Consider the following 21,326-nt stretch of genomic DNA (forward strand, 5'->3'; position numbering starts at 1 on the left):
TGTGGATTTTCTTTTTTTTTAAATGGTGAGTATTTAACCATTTTTCAAATTCTCTTGTTCCTCTTCATGTTTTTCATCATTAGATATTTGGTTTTTAAGGGTTTTTGATTTTTTGTTTTTGTTTTCCTTTGCGCTGTCGTTTTATAATGAAAATTTAATTTTTTTGCAAAGCTTAAAAAAAAATATTTTGAGATTCTCAGTTTTTTTATATAATTTTAAAAAATCGAGAGAAAATACACGTTTTGTATATAGATATAATTAAAAAAAATATGTATTTTAGGACATTTCCGCTAAAAACCCACATTAAATATAAAAAAAATAATGAAGATTTGAATGAAAAAATCAGAGAAATAACAAAATTTATGAATTTTATATTAAAAAATGACGACATTTGAGAATTAAAAATTCAAAAAAAGATGTCTTTTAAGTAAAAGAAAAAATAAAAATAAAAGTTTAACATAGAATTTAAAAAACAATAGAAATATTACATATAAAAAATTTAAAAATAAAAAATACGAAAGTTATAAAAAAACCATTAAAAAAATAAATTAACATTGAAAAAATAAATTTAAAAAATAAAAAACAAGAAAAGAAAGATATAAATATAAAAATTTTGACAGTAAAAAGAATTAAAAAAAAACTTTTATAATAAAAAGAAACCATATAAATGTGAAAATAATTGAATTATATGTAAAAAAATATTATCACCATAAAAATATATACAGAAAATAAAAACTTGAAAAAAAAAAGCCTTTTTTTGGTTTCTTGGCAGGCTCAACTCGATTCCGAGAATCGGGTGAGGGGCTTATTCAATGTTCGGAATCAAATGGAGCCTTGCTGGTGGATAAAGGGGGCACGACCCTAGGCTGGCAGAGTTGCGATGGAGCCCTACCCAGGGGCTTGGCTGGCCATCTCCTTGTGCGGGCGAAGGTGCGTGCAACTCTGCCCGCCCAGAGCCATGGGCCCGCAGGCCCCTAGGCAGACTTAATCCAATTATGAGAATCGTATTGAGCCCACCCAAGGGACTAAAGCAGATTTTTTTTATTATTTCTTTTTTATAATAATCATTGTTTGTTTTATAACTTTTTTTTTGTTTATGGTTTTTTTTCTTTAATTTTTTAATAAAAATATATAGAGTTGTAGTTGACACAAATTGGTTAAAAAATTTTCCACCACCCAAGTGCCTCCTATGCCACTAAATCTCAAATCCAACTACATTAGGTTTCATAAACAATACTTAACTACATTTCTAAAATCACTTACGAAGTTTCTTTCCTAGATAAGTAAAATGGACAATAGTACTATTCCAATAATAGAGAGAAAACATTTATGGAAGACACAAAAGGACAAAAATCCTCCAAAGAATTACAACAACTAGACAACTCCATATAATGAGTATATAGGTGGAGACAAAAGCAAACCACAATAACTAATTCATATGAGAAAATATTTTAAATGGAATAGTAAAAGGATCAATAAACCAAATTGAATAGTGGCAGTGATAATTATTGACCTCTTAAAATAAGTAGAAAACAAAAATCGAAAGAATATGGACCAATTCCTATATCACATGCATTAATAAGATGGTTATTCTTCTCTCGAACATCATTGCTTCTACTATTTGTGAAAATGGTGCCAACCTCATTAAATGTAGGTTTTGCACCATTTTTAAGGCGATAATCTTTCCCTTACTTATAGGAGTTTTTCTTACCTCTCAAGAAAGATCATCCTCTAAATATTGAGGAATTCCATCCTTATCTAAAATATGTTCCTTTTTATCATCAATAATTTCTAGCACTCATGTTCGTGTGATTGAGAAATTTTTTCATACCACCACATAGAAAAAGAACTAGGGGGAGAGTGAGTTTCTTTAGACTAAACCTTTAAATGTCCTATCCTAAGGTTTCTTATCCCATCGAAGATCAACCTTTCATAATATAGAGAAATTCCTTCCTTATCTTGAGTTTTAGCATTCACATCAGTTCTCTTAACATCAACTATAATAGTCTTACAAGTCAACAACTTCACAAAGATCTACATATTACTTGGGAGATGAAGGATAAGCAAAAGGGTATGTTCTTCCAAATATTATAATCAACTACACTTCTATGATCTTCAAGGTCATGTATAGTGAACATCAACCTTCGATGATTTGGAGGAATTCTTTGTCTTGAGTTATAGCTTTGGCATTATTGACAATCTCTGAGCTATCAACTTGATAAGTAATTTTCATCTCGGGTATAGTTTTGAGATCTTCATTCCACCTTCATAAGTAATTTTCATCTTGGGTAGAGTTTTGAGGTCTTCATGATTTTTTTTTGTTAGTAATGTGAAATATATCATGAGGTAAGTGTTTTGATGTTCATCTGAGTTTACTAGCCACTTTGTTTATATGGCTACGCTAATTCCTACCAAGATCAAAGACCTTTCCCTTCATTATAAAGATTAGGATACACATATTTCCACTTACCTTTTTTAAAACTTATTAAAAACCATTTTGCAAATTTTCAAGATGCTACACTACATACATATTCCTTTGCAATTTAAAAAGAAAAAATGCTATTAATATCCAAAAAATTAATATAAATATTAGCTAAAATTAAAAATAGATTACATTATATTATATGGTAGACAAACTCTCGAGTGATTTGAATGCCTTGTTTCAAATATCCTAAAAAATAATTAAAATATTAAAATGAAAATTAAATCCACACTGAATTATAAATGCCAAATCTATAATAATGTGACTAACGAAATGGAATAAATAAAAAATGGTAAAATCATGAATTGAAGCCCTATTGGAAAGATGTGCCATTTTAGACACTCGAAACCTTTCCTACCAAGTTAATAATGCCCATATGTTTAAATCCTTGGACATATGGTGCAATGCTAGAACCACGAATAGGCATTAAGCAAATATGGTGATTTCAAGTTTTGATTTCTAAGGATTTTCAATAGGGAAGTCGAGACCCAATCTACCATATAAATGATATGGATATCGATGGCTAGGTGTTGTAAACCTTCTTGTTAATGTATTTGAAATGATCGTTTTTGTTTATCCGTAGTGAGTACTTCTTAATTTTAGAGAACCTTAGCCTCAAGATTATTTCTTAAACATGAAATGAACATTCTCTAAAGTTTCAAAAGTAGTTAGAAGTGCTAGCGATAAATCACGACCATGAAAAAAATATTGATACAATGAATGATACTAAAATAAACTGTCAAAAGAGTTTATTAATGAATCCAAAGGTTCCTTTGCTACTAAATACAAATAAAAACATTCCAAATACATCAAATCCAATTTCTGGGTAATAGAATCACAACATGGATAAAATCACTTCCACCTGCTTGCTTTTAAGTAATCATGGGTTAAGTGATTGTGTTTGTCTACACCGACCCTATAATAGTTTACTATGAGCGATGACGTTAGGTTTTGGTAGCATTTAGAAGTATTTTGTTTTACTGGTAGATTTAAAGCTAAAGAGACACCTTCCCAACTAGGTTGTTGGATAAAATCCCATTAAGGGTTGTTGTTTCCCTTTCGGTCCCCAATAATGCCTTTTTGTTGGCCCTATTCGCTGATCTAGAGGCGCTCAAAGGAATTTGGTGTGGGATAATGGTTATCCTTTCTTGGTTTCGATGAGAACAATGTGAGTATCGAACTCATCTGAGAAAAAGAGACTTGGTTGGACATTCCATGGCGAAGTATCGGATTGTTATCGCTCACTACTCAAATAAGGATAAAGAGTGTCTTTAATACCTTAAAGCGTTGAAATTGCATTCCATCTTGAAAACAATTACCTTATTCACCTCAGGTAATCCTAATACTTGTAAAGGTCTTATGAAATTATGAGTTTCTTTCTGGGTGAAAAAGTAATAAGAAGGCAAGGTGTTCTTCAGGTCAAGGACATCTATCCCTCAGGTAGACAAGTGAGTGAAGCTACCAAACTTCTAGCAAGCAAATGGAAACTTGTTTTGAGTGGTTATTCTCCTGTCTTCTTATGTAATTTGGATAACACTTATCATTAATTGAACATAGACAAGTCACACTGGGAAAATCTTGCTCATCTTATCTTCACCTGTCTTAATTTCTCCTTGCATGGAGGTTACACAATGTCTGTTCAATTAGCAGTTCTTCGATATAAATACCCCTCCTACCCATACGTTGGTATCAAATTTCATCCTCTTCGGTGCTAAAACTATATTGGATGTATTTTCCTTTAGATTTCCTTTGAATCCTTCCATAGAGGGAGATATCACAAGGTGTTGCAGTCATTTATTAAGGGAGGCTGAGAAACATCCCTAAGGCCACCATTGTAAAAATTTATATCTTGAAAGAGGAGAGTGAGGTGTTGTAAAAAACCTGGCATCCTAATCGGCAAGGCTGAGTCATTTGTGGAGACTCACAATCCATAAGAGTCTTGGGGAAAATGTTGGCTATGATCACAATGATGACTCTCGCATATCCTTCTTCTATGATGGCTTGCTCATATGAGGAAATTTGCATGATTTTTCTGTTTGTTCTTTCAAGTATGGTTTAAGGTATACTAGTTCACATCACTGTAAATTCTTTCCAACTCTCCTTGATTTCATAACTATTCTCTTCATTCTTAGTCACAACGAGAAACAATGGCAATCTATGGAGTAATTTGAGAGGGGTGACCAATGATTTTTTTGCTGAAGCTATTCTAGTGCATCATATGGGAGACATGAAAAGGATCTGCAATTACATAATCACCACACATGCTAACCTTCCATCCCTCTTTTAAACTCTACTTCAAATTATTGTACTAGGTTTGGGTGAAGAGGATTGAGGGTTTTCTAATGTTAATTGAGGAAGGAGGTTGACCGAAATCCATTTGTAATTAGGTTAAAATTATCGTACTCGGTTTGGGGGGTTGGGAAATTTGTTCTGTTGAGGATTTTTTTTTATTTGTTGAATTGTGAAAGACTTGTCTAGCCAAATTAAATAATGAATTGAGGAAGGATGCTAATCGAAGTAAATTAAAAATTAGCTTAATCATCTGAACACCCAATGAAAAAAAAATGGCGAAATGTTTTGGTCAAACTAGCAATACAATCTAGTGTATCTGGAGACATGAAATTTTCTCCATTCACAATGGAATGTTCATAATGTTTGATCATGTGCATCTGCGGAATGATATCCTTCAATGACCTAGGAGATAGGATGCATCCAGTAAATTTTGTGATAGTTGTTGACTTTATACAATATCTGGTGTGGCTACATTTTGTGGTAGAGTTAAGAGTAATACATGAAATAACAACAATTGACGTGTTAATTAATTTCCATAAGTATAAATGGAAAATTGGTCACTGTTCTATTTTTCCTAATTATTAGGTGTTGTAAATTACATAGAAGGTAAAATTTTTATTTCATTATATGTTCCCCAAAACGTAAGTTATCATTAAATTCTCTTAGGAGGGCACAAGGACTCTATACCATGAGCCATGAGGTAAAAATGGTTTAAAATACTTTAAATGATAGGCCTTGTTCATATTCAAATTTGATAAATGAACAAATTTAGTGTATGATTATTGGATTAAAAATTTGGATGACAAATTCTAGGGATGTGGTCATCATGCGGGATAAAGGACAAGAAAAAGGTTATGTTCTTCCAAATATTATAATCAACTACACTTCTATGATCTTCAAGGTCATGTATAACGAACATCAACCTTTGATGATTTGGAGGAATTCTTTGTCTTGAATTTCAGCTTTGGCATTATTGACAATCTCTGAGCTATCAACTTGATAAGTAATTTTCATCTCGGGTATAGTTTTGAGATCTTCATTCCACCTTCATAAGTAATTTTCATCCTGGGTAGAGTTTTGAGGTCTTCATGATTTTTTTTAGTTAGTAATGTGAAATATATCATGAGGTAAGTGTTTTGATGTTCATCTGAGTTTACTAGCCATTTTGTTTATATGGCTACGCTAATTCCTACCAAGATCAAAGACCTTTCCCTTCATTATAAAGATTAGGATACACATATTTTCACTTACCTTTTTTAAAACTTATTAGAAACCATTTTGCAAATTTTCAAGATGCTACACTACATGCATATTCCTTTGCAATTTAAAAAGAAAAAATTCTATTATTATCCAAAAAACTTATATAAATATTAGCTAAAATTAAAAATAGATGACATTATATTATATGTCAGACAAACTCTCGAGTGCTTTGAACGCCTTGTTTCAAATATCCTAAAAAATAATTAAAATATTAAAATGAAAATTAAATCCACACTAAATTATAAATGTCAAATCCATAATAATGTGAGTAACGAAATGGAATAAATAAAAAATGGTAAAATCATGAATTGAAGCCCTATTGGAAAGATGTGTGTTTCAAAGGAAAAAAACAAGCATTAATGGAGACAAACACCAAAAAAAACAAACAACCAGAAGCATCTGCCGAACCTAGACAAAAAAAAGCATCCGCTGAAATTTTCAAAGAAGCGTGGATTTCATTGAAATTTTGAAAAGCATGAACTCTCAATTGAAGAGAGAGCATGGAACCCCAGAGGAAGTAGAGGTGGTAAAACTCTTGTAGCCATTGAAGGGAGCTGGGGAATCCCTATATTAAGTCTTATCATTTTTCGAGCATCATCCTCCTCCTCTATCCATATTGAGTCTGGTTATTCTTGTGTGCTTCGATGTATGTCTGGCTAGAGTTTGGGCCTATCTGGGTCGAGGTTGTGTGGGATAGAGGAGGAGGCTAACAAGAGAAGGGAAGGGCAGGAAAGTTGAGTTGTTTAATAATTTTTTTGGGATCATATAAATCAATTATCTCTCAAAAATGGTATGGATCAAATTATATTTTATTTCATTTTTCTTGTTCATCTCTGCTTCATTGTAAGAACTAATTCCATTTCATAACTTTGTATTTTTGTCTAGTGCATTGTAAATTATTGGAGTGAATGCAGGGTTGACGTTGTTGTTGTTCAAAGCATCCCAATTAGCTCACTGAAGACGTGAAATCGAACCCCAATTCCAGGTATATAGAGATGGACCTGTATCTGTCCTTTTGATTAGTTTAAACATGGTGCTTTGGCCATTTTTATTGAATTTCGATTAAGTGTTTTTTTTTTTTTTTTTTTTAGATGATGAGTATTTAACCATTTTTCAAAATTATCTTATTCCTCTTCATGTTTTTCATCCTTAGAAATTTGGTTTTTAAGGGTCTTATAATGAAAAATTATTATTTTTGCAAAGTTTAAAAGAGAATAAAAAAGAATATTTTGATATTCTATTTTTCTTTTTATATTTATATATTGTTAATTAATATTTCGATACACAAAAAATAATTGTCACAAATAATAATAATTTAAAAAACTCGACATAAAATACATGTTTTGGATATAGATATAATTAAAAAAATATGTATTTTAGGACATTTTTGCTAAAAACCCACGTTAAATTAAAACAAAAAAAATTATTGAAAACTTTAATAAAAAAATAGGAGAAATAACAAATTTTATGAATTTTATATAAAAAAATGATAACATTTGAGAATTAAAAATTGAAAAAAGGATGAATTTTAAGTAAAAGAAAAAAAAAAAAAAAACATAGAATTTAGAAAAACAATAAAAATATTACATATAAAAAATTTAAAAATAAATTGAAAACACAGAGCTAAGTCATCTATAGTTGCGCACAGCCTCCGCCTACTCGCATTTTACTATCTGCATGGCACCTTCGAAACCTATCCCAAAGGTGGCCACAACCTCTGACCTGCAAGCTAAGTTCCCAAATCTTATCGACACCCTGAATCCGTCCAAGCCAAGACCCTCAATGTTGAAATTTGTCAAGAAACTTGAGGGATTGCAAGAAGTTTCCCTACCTCCAACTATTCTGAGAAGGGTTGCCTTATCTCTGGTAGAAAAAGGATTAATTAGGCAATTCACAGGACTCTAGCCATCCCCAAAGACAATTTAGAAATGGGTAGAAAGAAACTGGATGGATAAAATAACAGGAAAGGTCTCTATCAAATTCTATGGAAGGGGATACTTCACCTTCTAATTTGAGACAAAGGAAGACGAAGACCTAATATTCAGAAATGGGCCTTATTCCATGGACACCGTAGGGCTATATCTCAATAAATGGAATCCATATTTTGCCTAGAAATTGGCATTCCAAATGTTGTCCCTATTTGGGTTCGAATGCCTCATCTACCACTACACTGCTAGGGGGGTGAATTTTTCAAAGCGATTGGAAATGTTCTGGGAAAATTTATAGACAAAAGCGAGCCAAAGGACAACATGCAAGCCTGTGCTAGAATCTGTGTCGAAGTAGATCTAGGGAAAGGACTCCCTAAGGCAATCAAACTAAAGGTGGACAACTAGATGCACATAAAGTAGCTGAATTACGAAAAACTTCCCTTGAAGTGTAAGGTATGTCATGAATATGGTCATTTGCCTAATATATGCCCAAAGTCAATTGAAACCTAAGATAATGGGCCTGAACCCTAATGGGAACCTGTCAAAAAGAAAAAGAACAACCTTAATCAATCCATTAAACCTGTCCCATCCTCTTCTCCCATGCTCCCCATTTTTGCTGTCCCTAACCTTCCTTCCTCATATGAGCCCATTCTGACATAGTCAGCCCCCATAACTTCCTCTCCCCATTCCTCCAACCCTTTTAATGCTCTTTCTTCAACTGAAGAGGATCCTCCCCCGACCTTCTCTCTTCCTTCCTCTGAGATTTTCTCATAACCTTCTACCTCCATTCCTCATCCTCCTTCATCATCCATGGAATCAACACCAGCAAGAATAATCACTAGAAATGTTGCTAAACTTGGACCTGGTAGAAAAACCACCAAACATCATAGGGATTAAGCAGCATAGAAGGACATTGCCATGGGGACACAACATTTGATAGAATCTTTCATTGGAGGGCACTCTAACAAAGAAAAAGTACAAAAAGCAGCAGGGACCAAGATAGGCACTACACCTGCGTTGCCTCCATGATGAAAGATCTCACATGGAATTGCAGGGGACTTGGGCAACCCCTAAAAATAAATGCCCTGAAAGACATCATTAAATAAGAGAAACCTGAAATCATACTTCTTCAAGAAACAAAATTAGGAGGAGCAGACATGGATAGAATCATCACCAGAATCAGAAATTATCAAGGTGTAAGTGTACATTCCTGGGTAGCCTTGGATGGTATGACAACAATGTGGAATCAAATATTATGGAGACTTGTTGCTACCCACAAAATGCAATATTGGATAAAACTAAAAATGTAGAGTGTAGGAGAGGGAATAGAAATAATCATCTAAAACATATATGGGCCAAATCACTACAGGGACAAAGAAGTGTGTTGGATCACTCTTCAGGAGGATATGGAAAAGGAAGAAAATTTGAACTACATCAATGGAGGTGATCTAAATATGATCCTTCATGCGAAAGAAAAATGGGGAGGCAATTTTACAACTGATCCCTCATGAGAAAAGCTGAAAAATATTATGGATGAGCACGATCTAGTGGATATTGTGCCAAAGAATCATTGTTTTACTTGGAGCAACAAAAGACTTGTACCATGGAACATAATGGAGAGACTAGACCACTTCATTGTGGTTGTCCCGTTAACATCCCTTCACTCTACAACCACCTCCACCATCTTAGAATGTATTGCTTTTGATCAACAACCTGGCACATTAGATCTCGGTTCACATCCAAATCTGGGACCTCTGCCCTTTCGATTCAACACACTTTCGATCGATTCTCTAGAAGCAAGGAACATTATGGAAAACACCTGGCACCAGCTTGTAGAAGGCTTAGCAATGCACATTTGGGAAACAAAACTAAAAAATGTGTGTAATGCACTTAAGATATGGGTCAAAAACTCATATAAGAAGCCAGAGCATAGAAAAGAAGAACTAAAAAGAGAACTGGTTGAGATCCAAAAGGATATAGAAGACCATGGAATGGACAAGCAAAAGCACGACAAGGAAAAAGGGATCTATAGGGAGAATTACAACAATAATAGAAAGGATGAAGAGAAATGGTGGATAAAATCCATAAATCTGTGGTTACACGCAGGGGACAAAAAAAACTCCTATTTTCATAAACAGGCAACATTGAGAACATTTAAGGATGCCATCATTTAAATTCAAGATGAAGCAGGGATCATGCGCACAGACCAAGCAGAGATAAAAGATGTTGCTCGACAACATTTCAAAAATATCTTATCAGAGAACACCGAGGAGGAAGATTAAGATGATCTTCTCGTACACACTACAAAAATGATAACAGAGGAAATGAAACGTCCTCTAATTAAAGACATTGAGGAGGAAGAAGTCATTAAGGCAGTTTGGACTCTTCATCCAGAGAAGGCTCCTGGCCTGGATGGCTTCTCGATTAGTTTTTATCTCATATTCTAGGAGGTCATTTGTCGAGATCTAATGAAGATGATACATTGGGTGCATCAAAAAACGAATATAGGAGGCTGGACAAACTCAACCTTCCTAGCCCTTCTCCCCAAAAAGACCTGACCCCTATCCTTTTCTACACTTACGCCCATCTCTTTGTGAAATTCTTCATATAAAATTATTTTGAAAATCCTTGCTTCTTGCATCAAAGCATATCTTCCCTCCCTCATATCAGAAAATCAAGGGGGTTTCCTAGCAAATCGACAGATAACTAACTCTATTCTTTTGGTACAAGAAGACATCCACTCTAGTGTTAGTAGGGGTGAGAAAGGTTTTGTCTTAAAACTTGATCCAGCAAATGCCTTTGATGGAGTAAAGCATTCCCTCTTGTTCGTTGTCATAAGGAAAATATGATTAAGTGAATACTTCATTTTACTCATCCAAAATTGCATCTCCAAACCTTGGATCTCTCCTTTAATCAATGTTAGGACCTCTACCTTTTTTCAATCCACGAGAGGCCTAAGACAAGGCTGCCCCTTATCAGCCTTTCTCTTTATCCTCATGGCAGAATCTTTCAGCATAGATCTAGATCATAATCGCAGAATGGGATTGATAGCTGGTATCAAGTTCGGTGATGGGGTCAAAAAGATAAACCATTCATAGTTCACTGATGATACCCTATTAATGGGAGGAGCCTCATTATAATAGAAAGAAGATTCAAAAATCTCCTTGAGAAATTCATGCAGTACTCTGGTGGGTAGATTAACCATATAAAAAGCTCCATCTATGGGTGGAATGTGAAAACAAACATAATACACAATATAGTGCAAATCTTTGGAGTCTCCTACAAGCTCAATTGGAGCCACTTCAATTACTTAGGGATGCCAGTTTGCATTGGGCCCCTTAAGACACGGGTCTGGAATAACATAACTGATAAAATGAAGAAAACGATACAACAATGGGGAACAACTTGGCTAAACCTGGCTGGAAGTATCATACTATTAAAGGAAGTTTTATATGCTCTCCCCTCTATAATTTCTTCTTGATCCAGCCCCCCATTAGCATCCACAAAAAATTACAAAAGATTCTAAGACAATTTATATGGCAAGGAGGGAAGTAAAATAAGAATAAGTCCAGTCTTGTCAAATGGAGCCAACTTACCACCAAACATGAAAGTGGTGGACTTGATATCTACATACCCAAGCTGCTAAATGCATCCTTGGGTGGAAATATTGTTTGGTGTTTGATCTCCAGTCTGCAATCATGGTGGATGCTGGTGCCAAAAAAAAAATTGAACACAGCTAGACAACATCTATTGGATCATGACACTCCCAGCAGACCCTGTTTGCGCATATGGAAACATTGCAAAAATGCCATTCCCTTTCTTCAAGACAACACATCCAAAGTGCCTCATGGAGGTAGTAACATTAACATTTCGAATGACAATATTATGGGGAAAAAGGCCCTCTCTGTTGATCACATTCTCCTCGCCTTCCAGCAGTATCACAAGGATCAAGGAATACACGGCTTAAACCAAATCTCCAGTTGGATTAGAAGCAATGGGTGATGGATGGGATGGAATTTTTCCAATTCCCCTGCACATCTTCTCGATGCTCAAGTCAAAATGAAAGAATCGCTACATGGATCAGCTCCCACCTTAAGGTACTAAGAAGACAAATTCATATGGGATCCTTTGGGAACTGTGTACGCCATTAAGGCAAGTTATGATTCACTACTTGATGACTTTCTACCTTTTCCTTCGTGGGTCTTATGGAAGCAGGTTTGGAAATCTGAGAGCATGCCAAAGATCAAAATATTTATTTGGACCCTATCCAAAGGGAAGATCTTGACAACAGACAATTTGAAAAAAGGGGCATTCAGGGAGCATCTAGGTGTCCTCTCGACTACGATGCTGAAGAGTCTATTCAAAATTTATTTGTGGACTGTTCATTTGCCTCTCATGCTTGGAGCTCCCTCTATCATCCACTAAACTTAAAAATAGAAAGAAACTCATCCATCTATGCCACAATTGTTAAGTGAAAAAAAAGTTACCATTGTGCCAAAAAGGGACTGAGTGCCCAAAAGAGAATTTGGGATATGCTTCTGCTTGTCCTTCTTTGGAACGTTTGGCTCATGAGAAATGGATTCATCTTCGGGAAAAAGCTACTTTCATAAGGAACGTCTTGAGCAAAACCTGGGCCTTAACTGTAGAGACTATCTATGCTAGAGGAACTATTCATATTGTTATCAAAGATCTTCAAGTGGAAGAAAGAATCATATTCAGAAGTGCCCTGGATCTCCCTTCAAGGCACGAAAAACCAAGCGCAAAGAAACTATAGACCAAAGCTCAATGGAAGGTAAGGCTAAAAGAATAGGACTTTCTAGAATGACTTGATGGGAAATGTAGACCCAGGTTATTTTTTGATGGCACCTCAAAATCTAACCTGGGAACAATAGGAGCAAGAGGGGCAATTTTCGATGAATTGGGAGGAAATATAGCCACCTATCAATGGGGACTAGGGAAATCATCAAATAATAAGACAAACGCACATGCCTTACTGCAAGGCCTTCAAATAACCAAAGAGTTTAAATTTAAGAATCCAATGGTCTTTCGACACTCGTCAATAATAATACAGATGACGATGAAACTAGCACTATCTCCCAACATTGATCTTAGCAGATTAATCACTTGTTGCAGAATTTTAAAGAGGGAAATTGGAGATATTTATTTTTACCATATCCTAAGGTAGAATAATAAAATTACTGACTCTTATGCCAACTTGGCTTGTCTCTCCCTCTCGTCAACTCACTGCCGAAGGGAGCTCTACCTACTCCCCACTTCCATGGATTCCTGTTGTGTTCCTGTTGTCCTAATGCTCAGTGCTTCCTTGATTTACGATGGAGAAGACTCTATTCTTATCCTCCCTGCCATTTCTCTCTTTACCCAATCCTCCTGATCTCCCCTACCAGATCCTTCCCAATCCTCCCTGCTAGATCCTTCCCGCTCACTCCTCGGGCTCTCTCCCTTCCTATTCTTAAAGCCCCTCTACTTCCTTCATTTTTCTAGCAACTCCCTTCTATGCGCTCTTGTCTATCGAGCTCTCCACTCCCTCCACAGAGGCTCCTCTATTCTCCCAGAACCTCTCTCCTGCCTGCGAAATCCTTCCTTCGCTCCCTGTTACAGCATGAAGAGAGAGATTTGTTCGCATTGTGTAGACCTTTAGGAGGAGATAAAAATGATCAATTCCAAAAACAAGATTATTTGGTCAAAGCAACAATATGAGTTTGGGTTTCTCACTCACAAGGTGCATATCCTTGAGGAGCAGCTATGATCTTCCAACAATCTTCGCGGTCTTATTGAAGAATCACTGGAGATCCTTCGCTACATGGTAGCAAAAGAAGCAGCACAGAGCTCCAGCTCCAATGTGGGAGAAAACAAAAATTCAGTAAGCAAGATGGGCAACCCTATCAACTACAATGGACAAAAATACAATAGTTCTTAGTCCTAGATCACTACCTTTTATCCTATTCTTCTACTTCTATTCTCAGTTTCCATGTCAAGTAAATTTATTTTGTTACTAGCACGGTTTGTAAAAGTGTATAAATGTTCCTTTTTTTCATGTAATAGTGTGAAAAATCCTGCTGGAGGATTGGCTTTTGCCATCCCAACCCTATGCAGCCTTCTCACATACTCTATGGATGTAATGGCATTCTCACGCCCTCTCTTTTTTGGAATATAAAAACAACAGCCGATATAAATATAAAAATTCTGACAATAAATAAAATTAAAAAAAAAACTTGTATAATAAAAATAAACCATATAAATGTGAAAAAATTGAATTATATATAAAAAAATATAATCACTATAAAAATATATATATAAAAATAAAAATAAAAACTTAAAAAAAAAAGACTTTTTTTTTTACTTCTTGGCGGGCTCAACTCGATTGCGAGAATCAGTTGAGGGTCTTATTCGATGTTCGGAATCAAATGGAGCCCTTCTAGTGGCTGAAGTGAGCACGACCTTGGGCTAATGGAGCTGTGATGGAGAGCTACCTAGGAGCTCATGGCCTTGTGCGGGCGGAGATGCGTGCAACTCTGTGCGCCTAGGGCCACGGGCCCGCAGGCCCCTGGGCAGGCTCAATCTGATTATGACCAAGGGCTCGAAGATGATTTTTTTTATAATAATCATCATTTATTTTATAACCTTTTTTTTGTTTTATGGTTTTTTTTCTTTAATTTTTTAATAAAAATATATAGACTTGTAGTTGACAAAAATTGGTTAAAAAAATTTCCACCCCCTAAGTGCCTCGTATGCCACTAAATCTCAAATCCAACTACATTAGGTTTCATAAAAAATATTTAATTACATTTCTAAAATCACTTACGGAGTTTCTTTCCTAGATAAGTAAAATGGACAACAATCCTATTCCAATAATAGATAGAAAAATTTTATGGAAGACACAAAAGGACAAAAATCCTCCAAAGAATTACAACAACTACAACTCCATATAATGAGTATATAGGTGGAGATACAAGAAAATCACAATAAGTAATTCCTATGACAAAATATTTTAAATGGAACAGTAAAAGGATTAATAAATGAAATTGAATAGTGGCAGTGATAATTATTTACCTCTTAAAATAAGTAGAAAATGAAAATGGAAAGAATATGAACCAATTTCTATATCACAGGCATTAATAAGAAGGCTATTCTTCTCTCGAACATCATTTCTTCTACTATTTGTGAAAATGGTGCCAACCTCATTAAATGTAGGTTTTGCACCATCTTTAAGGCCATAATATTTCCCTTACTTATAGGAGTTTTCCTTGGTACTCAAGAAATATCAACCTCTAAATATGGAGGAATTCCATCCTTATCTAAAATATCATCCGTATTATCGTCAATTATTTCTAACACTCAAGTTCGTGTGATTGATAAATTTTTGCATACCACCACATTTAAAAAGAACTAGGGGAGGAGTCGGTTCCTTTAGACTAAACCTTGAAAAGTCCTATCCTAAGGTTTCAGGTTTCTTATCCCAACGATGATCAACCTTTGATAATATAGAAAAATTCCTTCCTTATCTCGAGTTTTAGCATTCACATCAGATCTCTTAACATCATCTATAATAGTATTACAAGTCAAAAACTTCACAAATATCTACATATTACTTGGGAGATGAAGGATAAGCAGAAGGGTATGTTCTTCCCTATATTATAAATGACTACACCTCTATCATTGTCGAGGTCATGTCTAGTGAACATCAACCTTTGATGATTTCGAGGAATTCCCTTGTCTTGAGTTTTACCTTTGGCATTATTGACAATCTCTGAGCTATCAACTTAATATGTAATCTTCATCCCGGGTAGAGTTTTTAGATTTGCATTCCACCTTCATAAGTAATTTTCATCCCCGGTAGAGTTTTGAGATCTTCATGATTTTTTTTAGTTAGTAATGTGAAATATATGATGAGGTAAGTGTTTTGATGTTCATATGAATTTACTAGCTATTTTGTTTATATGGCTACACTAATTCCTATCAATATCAAAGACCTTACCCTCCATTGTAAAGATTAGGACACACATATTCTCACTTACCTTTTGTAAAACATATTCAAAACGGTTTTGCAAATTTGTCAAGATGCTACACTACATACATATTCCTTTGCAATTTAAAAAGAAGAAATGATATTAATATCCAATAAATTTATATAACTATTAGATAAAATTAAAAATAAATAACATAATATTATATGTTAGACAAACTCTCGAGTGCTTTGAACACCCTATTTCAAATATCCTAAAAAATAATTAAAATATTAAAATGCAAATTAAATCCACACTGAATTGTAAATGCCAAGTCCATAATAATGTGACTAATGAAATAAAATAAGTAAAAAATGGTAAAAGTATGAATTGAAGCCCTATTGGAAAGATGTGTGTTGGAAAGATGTGCATTTGAAAGGGAAAAAAAAACATTAATGGAAAGAAACACCAAAAAAAACAAACAACCATAATCATCTGCTGAAGCCAAAAATTTCAAAGAGGCGTGGATTTTATTGAAATTTTAAAAAGCATGAACTCTCAATTGAAGAGAGAGCATGGAATCCCAAAGGAAATAGAGGTGGTAAAACTCTTGTAGCCGTTGAAGGGAGCTTGGCAATCCCTATATTAAGTCTTATCATTTTTCTAGCATCTTCCTCCTCATCTATCCATATCGAGTGTGGAGATTCTTGTGTCTTTCACTATATGTGTGGTTAGAGTTTGGGCTTGTCTATGTCGAGTTTGTGTTTAAGTCAGTCATGGTTGTGTGGGATAGAGGAGGACGCTGACAAGAGAAGGGCAAGGTAGGAAAGTTGAGTTGTTTAACAATTTTTTGGGCTCATATAAATAATTTATCTCTCAAAAATGGTATGGATCAAATTCTATTCTATTTCAGTGTTTTTGTTCATCTCTGCTTTGCTGTAAGAACTAATTCCATTTCATAATTTTGTATTTTTGTTTTGTGCATTGTAAATTATTGGAGTGAATGTAGGGCTGACGTTGCAGGGAAATGAATGAAAGATGGAAGGAAAGAGGTGGTTGACGTTTCTGTTGTTAAAAGCATCCCAATTAGCTCACTGAAGATGTGAAATCAAATCCCGATTCCAGGTATATAGAGATGACCCTGTATCTCTCCTTTTGATTAGTTTAAACATGGTGCTTTAGCCATTTTTATTGAATTTAAGGCTCTGATTCCTCCTCAATAATTTCTATTAAATTTAAATTTTCCTTTATTGCTTTAATCGTCCTCCTCAATAATTTTTATTATATATAATTTTTCCGTCATTGCTTCATGAAGTTATCCCCTGTGAATTCAAGCAACACTAGCTTTTCAATGACTTCTCATGGCTCTATATTTGGGTTTAATCTGTTGTGTATTAGTTTATTTTGTGGTTTTCTAGTATAACCTCTTCTTTATTACTTTAACCCATTGCTTTTTTTGGACATGCCTTGTTGCGTATTTTGTTCTTTGTTCATTTAACTTTTGGGTTTTCCCCTTTTGGGTATAAAAATATACATTTTTGAAAGTGGATTCCTATTTTTTTTCATTATTTAAATATGTGATAGAAAGGCTTATTATTTTTATATAAAAGACAACTTGATAATTTTCATTATATCTTATTCAAAATATATATTTTTCTCTAATATTTATGTGGTACTACATGAAAATTTATTTACGGGAAGGACTTCACCTCCTAGTTTTGCTAAAAGGGGTTTTTCCTAGAGTAAACATTGATGTAGTTATATATATTATTTTCTTCTCTCAAGTACTGTAAGAGAATTATTTATACAATTATTAATAAAATTATTTTTTATGGAAAGGGTTAAACTCTTTCCTAGTGCTCAAGTAGGACGGGCGCCATTCTTCTTTGAGTAGTGTAGTTATCTTTGTTTGTGTTGATTACTTTTCTTTAAACTCATACCTGTCAAAACACATTTTTTTAAAGATACATTTACTTTACAACATTTATATATGAATCATGTCATCTTACTCTTCAATGATAATCCATTCATATTATAACACTTATCACATTTGCATCTAATTTATACAAATTATACAATCTTTCACCATACATTGAAAAGCACTAAATATCACTTTAATTAGCAAACCATTCATATTGGTTTTTCTTTTTTTGGTTTTGATTTTCATTGATTTATAAAACTTTTTATATTGCATTATTTTATATTTTATATGATTAGATAAGAGTATACACATATAATTTAGTTTTTTATATATTTACTGTTTTAAAATTGTATATATATGTTTGTGATTTTAAAAATGTATTTATGTATTTATGTTGATATATTGAATTGATATTGTATCATGTTACTTTGAAATTGAGTAAGTGTGTGTTTAGTTGAATTGTGTGTTTGGTTGTTTGAAATTTCATATATATGTGGGTGGTCTTGATAATGATTATTTTCTTTTGTATTTCGACACCAAATTGAATATTGTGTTTTTGTTTATTTGGACTTGTATTTTGTACGTTTCTTTAATTGAAATCCCATGTATATGTGAATTCTTGTATGAATGTTATTTATGAATATTTGTATGTATTTTGAAATTGTAATCATTTGTTTGTTGTATTGAATTATGAATTTGAATCGGTAAGCGTAATGTAGATTTTAATTTGTATATTGTGTGTTTGTTTGAACTTGTACTTTGTATATCTCTTTATTTGAAATTTCATGTATGTATATATATACATATATATATATATATATATATATATATATATATATATATATATATATATATATATATATATATATATATATATATATATATATATATATATATATATATGTGTGTGTGTGTGTGTTTATTTATGAATATTTGTATTGTATGTGGCTCGAAATTATAATTATGTGTCTGTTGTATTGAATTGTGATTGTAATTAATTGTATGATGTGTGTTTGCTTACTTGGAATTTTATATTATCTGTTTCTCTTTTTGAATTTTTATTTTGTGTTCCATATTTAAAAATTTAAAATTGTATGTTTGCTTATTTAAATTTGTATTATCTGTGTTGTCTGAAATTGCATATATGTAACACCCCTCCCTTTTATGTAAAACTTTGCTATCCTAAGCTAAGAAAAGATAGGTTTGATGTGTAGGAAGAAAAGTAAATACTTTATGAAATAAATAAAATAATTAATCACTTGGAAAAGCAAGACACCAAGAGAGGAGATTCTTGCCAAATCCCATTGGTGAATGGGAATCGATAATCTCTTCATGATAAGACTTCTAGATCCAGACCTAGATGAGCTTAATGGATTTGGAGATAAATATCCATTAAGCTACCTAGTTGGAGAAAGATCCTAAGTTAAGGAAAAAGATAAAATAGTTGCGAGAGAAAAGACAAGATTTTATGAGGAAAATACTTGTGAGAGATAAAGGCAAGCTTTTCTAGAAAATCCTAGGAAAATGGATAAAACGATCCATAGAAATGGGACGCCGCTAACGGAAACCATATCATGAAAGAGGGTATTAAATACCCATGGAAGATATCAACATGAGGTAGTTAATACATGGAAAGACATCTCGGCTCGGGGGTGAACTCAAAGCAGGGAGTTCTAGGTTGGGTGGCGGTGCTTGATTTTCCAGGTGACATTATTTCAATTTCTCTTATCAAATTCCATTGCATGGTATGTGTTGTATGTTGGTCCTTACCTTGTATATTGTTGAATTCTCTCAACATATGTATATAGCTGCATGTGTGATCTTTGTGTAGAAGCATGATTGAATAATGATGCATGAAGCAACTAGGTAGGATGAATAATTATGTTTTAAGTTTTCCATCATATGGCTGGTGGTTCAGGTTATCCATGCTAGGCCTTTTTCACTATGAATTGCATCTACTAAATGTCATCTTAACTATTTATTCACTATTGTTAATATTGCATAACATATGCCAATAAGACTATGAACATTTTATATGGAAAAGTTAACTACAATGTATTTATGACAATGTCTCCATTAATGCTTGTGTTAAATCCTTAGAGGAACGAAACTTGAATGTAGGATTGTGAATGATCATGATTGATACCTTCCACTGTGATGTGATTTATGCATGAGTAGAATTGCAGGTATTAACTTTGTCTCTGGGATGATTATATATGGACACATATGGCAACTATTGCATATAAGTTTAAGCCAAGTTAAATTTAGTGAAGGAACATAATATGGGGTTTTAATATTGGATGGAGGTATGTGACAAATGGTATGATAGCTCTAAGTTGAAATATTGCGGCCTAGGGGCCAACCCACCTATGTAGGGTATTAATGAGATCTAGGTCCTAAATTAGGAAGTTCAATAAGCTCTATCGTTTGCATTCTTCCTATAACATCGTTATGATGAAAGCAAAAAACAAGAAAAACAAAAAACCTGTGACAAACATATGCAGACCTAAATCCTAGATTCTGCCCCACCTTGTGAATAGTAGTAGGATCTACCCTATTACACATAGAGTCTAGCTCAACATATTCCTTGTGCATGCATATAATTTAGTCTACACGCTCATGGTTTAATTTCCTTTGTTTTACACATAATATGATTGTTAAAACAATGAGACTTATAGCATAAGTCTATAGACATTAATATATGCACAATTAATAAGTTTCCAAAAAGTAAAGGTTTTGTTAAAGTTATAAATTCCTCTCTATTTCTTCCCAAGTAAAAATAAGAAAATTATATTGGGACGTACTATATTCTTCACATAAACAAGCCTTTAGGGACCTAAAGTGTCTCTAGAGAGCTAAATATGGCCAAGAAGTAAAATATGTGAGCATTTAAAATAGTATGTTGCAATACTCTACATAACTCAAATATTGAAATTTTTCTTACAAACAAAGTAGAAAGGAGAATCATGGTAAATTGGGAGGTTCAAAAATTAAAGACAATGGGTGGAATTGCTTTTAAGAATTTGTTAAGATATATTTACAAATAAAACCACAATAACTGCTACTACTCACTTTTAACGAACTTGGATATTTTTGGACAAGAAGGTATGACTAATTGAACCATACATTGGGCTAATGAACAATTGTAATTTTGAATATTTATGCAAATACATGGTCCTGCCATAAGTATAAAATCATAATTTAGGATCGTCCAAAGCTTGTCATGACCTAAGGTGAACTGGGTGCTTAATGTGATTAATATGACTTAACTATATTCTATGCTTAACATAAGATCCTCAATTATCTTAATGAGTGCAAGATTCCTTATGGCCACTGGCTCAAGCGCTGAGAAGCCCTACAAAACTGTAGTGCAAAAGGTACGCCACAAGAAACATGACGTTCCGATGATGCCATTTTAGACGCTCGAAACCTTTCCTACCATGTTAATAATTCCTAGAGGTTTAAATCCTTGGACATCT

This window comes from Pinus tabuliformis, chromosome 7 (assembly GCF_031772625.1).
Source record: "Pinus tabuliformis cultivar Carrire ecotype Pingquan chromosome 7, CPIR1, whole genome shotgun sequence".
NCBI classification, from domain to species: Eukaryota; Viridiplantae; Streptophyta; class Pinopsida; order Pinales; family Pinaceae; genus Pinus; species Pinus tabuliformis.